Source organism: Triticum dicoccoides, chromosome 7B (genome assembly GCF_002162155.2).
Source record: "Triticum dicoccoides isolate Atlit2015 ecotype Zavitan chromosome 7B, WEW_v2.0, whole genome shotgun sequence".
NCBI lineage: Eukaryota > Viridiplantae > Streptophyta > Magnoliopsida > Poales > Poaceae > Triticum > Triticum dicoccoides.
In genome coordinates, this window is record NC_041393.1 from 678,900,071 (window position 1) to 678,904,482 (window position 4,412).

Sequence of the window (4,412 nt, forward strand, 5' to 3'; positions counted from 1 at the left end):
TTTCAAGCTATACCCCATTACGAGTACATGAAGCTTAAAATGCCCGGGCCCAATGGAATCATCACTCTAGCCAGTGATCTGGATGTCGCACTTCGCGCCGAAAACAAAACCGCAGCACTAGCCTTGGAAGCATTATCCGAAGCCCTAGCAGCCGAACAATTAACAATGCTGCGGGCCACCATGGATAGGGACGACGTGATACTCGACAAGCGACCCAAGTCCACCTCATTTAAACCCGCATACGAGATAGTCAAATTCGAAGTCCATCCAACGGACCTCACGAAGACAGCTTCCATCGGGACACAGTTGAACCCCGCAATGGACGCTGCACTATGGGACTTTTTACGCCAAAATTGGGACATTTTCCCCTGGCACCCATCGGACATGTCGGGCATCCCACGCGGATTGGCCAAACATAGCCTTAAAATACTAAAGGGATACAAACCTGTCAAACAGACCCTAAGGAGATTTTCAGAGCCTAAACGACAAGCAATGGGGGAAGAGCTAGCCAAGCTACTGTGGCGACCGGTTTTCCGGTATTAATTTCCAGAAAATGGCCCTTGTGCTCACCAGCCCCAGGATTACTGTTAGCTGATGAGGCACCAACTTGATACAGAAATTCCAAGCAAAATACGAAATATGCAGTACAAGACCCTTCTGGTCTGTGAGTACAACAAATGGTTTCTAGTGGTAGATGGCGGAAGCGGTTTGTGGATCATCAGCATTTATGGGACTCCATTTCCCACAGGAACAGCTGACCAGGATAACTCCTATCTTCGCGAGGCTGCTATCACCGTTGCGTAGGTTCCGGGGCTGTCATCACAACGCTCCTCTCCACGCAAGAAAATCTGGCCAAGACAATAGCCAGGGACAAGCCAGTGAGTACTTTGAATGTACTCGCAAACATTATGAACACAGGTATAATATAACAACGATGTTCTGAAATATTTTATGTTCATGACGTCAGTCACAAAAGATAATAAAAAAACTCTGATGCATGCAAGCAGGTTATTTATGAATATGCAATAACATAGTAATAATAAAATGCACCTATCGGGTGTCTGAAGCGACGCCTCAAAAGGTAAGTAAGCAAAGAGAAATGCCTCAGTCGGGCGTCTGAGCGATACCACATAAAGGGCTTATAAAATAAGTAAATAACAAGCATGCCACAGTCGGGCGTCTCAGCGACACCACATAAAAGGCTTATAAAGTAAGTAAATAACAAGCATGCCACAGTCGGGCGTCTCAGCGACACCACATAAAGGGCTTATAAAGTAAGTAAACAACAAGCATGCCACAGTCGGGCATCTCAGCGACACCACATAAAGGGCTTATAAAGTAAACAATCATAGTGAATATCCAGGAGGTAAAAACCGTCCCAGGGATACTCAATACTTCAAATAATATAAAGGGGTTAGTTCGTAATAATAATAATCATAATCATCATAAGTCACAAGTCACGATCCATGTTCTGGTTTAGCAGTTTTCTCCTCCGAAGACCGACACTAAGACCGACACTTGACCCATCCCAGACTGTAATCCTTAACCATGGACACGGCTATTCGAATAGGTTTTATCTCTGCAGAGGGTGTACTCTTTACTCACGAGTAACGGATTCCTTTAGTCCATCAGGACTAATTCCGTCTATGGCCTTTTAGTTGAAAACACACCTAACCTGCACACACCAGCTTAACTCATAGATGTCTGGAATCACCCACGACACCTGTCAAGCAAAACTCTAAGTGGGGAGGCTACAACCTCGCGTAGCATGGGATCAAATTTATATCGCGTGCTCTAAGGGGTGGACTCCCCTCTCGGTCTCAACCGGAAACGCTCATGCCCCCAAACCAGGTGGCCTGCCTACCAGCTACAACCAGTATCTTCCACCATGGCCTCTCTGTACGATGTGTGCTAGAAAGGGGTTAACGACTTACTGAAACATACCCTACTTGTTGTAGAGACGAGTGGTAGTACGAAACAAGTATGGGGGTTACTGGAACAAGACTCGATCTATGGTCGACTGAGGAGGTTTAAGTATTCCATGCATGATTAGCATAACGAATATATTTCATCCAACAGACAGATTCACCACTCATCATACCCCTCATGCCATGCCGGACACACTCGTCTCGATGAGGAACTAGGGACAAGCTCGGGTCTACCCAAGACAGAGACTTTCCCGTTTTCCTTCTGGTAGGCACGAAAGGCATACAAGGATGATCATTATCACAAGCATGTCCATTTCCAACAGCAAGGAAATTTCAAATAAGCATTTATGCAAACAATCACATCACCACATGAAATAATGAGTTCCACGTATTGAGGTGGTGTCATAATCGTGTCAAACAATGCATGCAAAATATTATGCCAGGGTTCAGAATGCTTGCCTTCAAGGTGTGGAAAGGCAGGGTGCACTCCAAAACTTTTTGAAAGTTTTCTCCTCTCTCCAAAAATCCTATTTAAAATATTTTTGAATCAATATATAGTTTCACAAACAGTACCAGAAAGTTGTCTGAACAATTTTGAAATAAGTCTTAAAATAAACTAGATTAAATTTGAGGAAGGTAGGAAAAAGAATCAACTCATTTGGAGTTATAATTAAAAAGTTATAGACAGTCAAAGTTGTGGTCAAAATCTGTTTTTTAAAAAATTAGAAAAAGAAAAACGTTTCGATTACTGACCACGTCGAAGGCGTATTTTGGATTTACGCTTCCACTTACTCCAGCGTGGACGGCGCGGGGAGTCGCTGACAGTGGGTCTAGGGGGCCCACTAGTCATGTTTGACTGGTCTCCCCTCCCTCTTCTTCTTCTGCCCGAGCAGAGGCGCGACTCCGGCGACCGTCACCGGCGAACGGCGGTTCCTCGCCGGGAGCTGAGGACGGGGATGGATCCGCGGATCAGCGGCGGTCCTTCCGGTGGTCGTAGGGTCGTCGGAGGTGGAGGAAATCGCCGGCGGCGAGCTCTGCGGCGGAGGAAAGCTTCGATGGATTTGGGGGTTCGGGCTAGGGTGATGCTCCGTCGTCGTTTGTGGTCTGGGCGGCTCCACAAGACAATGTGGAGTAGAGTGGTGGTGATGGAAGGGTGGGGAAGGCTCTGATAGCGCTGGGGTGAACCAGAACGAGGCGGCGGCCGAGCTGGCCGGAGAGGTTGAAGACGGCCTTCTCCTCTTCAATTGATGGAAACGGGGCACTAGGGGGACAGTGTGAGGCTGCTTGCATGATCGGGGAGTCTTGGGGGCTCCCTTTTATAGCGATTCCAAGTCGGTTCGCGGCGGCCGTGGATGAGCTCGTCGGCGGACCGCCCTACTATGCTGCAGGGCGACGTGGCGGTGGCTGGCTAGATCCAGGGGCTAACGACAACCACTCCACTGTCGAAGGAGGCAAGCTGGCGCGCTGTGGTGGTTTGGGCGGTGCTGCCCATGGCGGTGGCGGATGCGGCCGCGGGCGTGCCGCCAAGCGGCTTGCTGGCGACGCTGCAGGGGGCGAGGAGGCGGTCGGGGCTTCTAGCGTGACGTGGCGAGAGGGAGAGGATTTGGATGAGCTCGGGGAAACTTATCCAGGGGGGTGCTGGCTCGGACGCGAGCACGTGCAAAACGCGCGCTCTGCTCGCGCTCCGGGCGTGCATGGCACTTGTTCGACGAAATGCTAGGGCGACCAAAGTTGCTAGAGAGCTAATGCAAATCCACAGTCCTAGGTTAGAGACATATTAAAGGCTACTAGACAACTTGGTTTGGGACAAGGGGAAAGTTCACAACACAAAACCTTTAACCATGCCAAATTTGTCTATGCATACAGGGTGTTTGACAAAATGCCAGAGGCATCTAGGCATCACTTGGGGTGGTCAAATCTCCCAGAGTGGGGTCTCTTTAGATGCAAGAGAGGGTGGTGAGGTTAGTTTGCCAAAAGAAGAAACTTGTTAGTGCAAGTTTTGCAAAACTTCAATTCTGGACAGGTGGTAAATGGCATCATTACATGAACCAAAAATGTCCCAAAGGGTGCATGCTCCTGGACTTAGGGGTTTTGCAGGGCTGACTAGAAGCGGGAGAAAGCACAAGGGCACTAGAGCAAAAATAAATAGGGTTGCAGTAGAAATCACAAGGCTGGACCAGAATGAAAAAGAGGTTGATTCACTCAAATCTTTCAAAGAACATCACTGGGTTTTTTGCAAAAAGTTAAATAATATACTCCTGTTGACATCCCAAAATTTTGGTGGAGGCTTTAAAGAAATATTTAATTAGGCTGTAGTGCAAAACTGTCCACTGGACCAAATTTGAAAATTAGGAGTAGAGCTCAAGATATTCAGTGAAAGGAATATATTTTTGCATAAAAGTGATTTAGAAACATCACATGAAATCTCCAAATTTTGGTTGGAATTTTAGTTAAATTTATCAAATGGTTGTAGTGCAAAAGAGG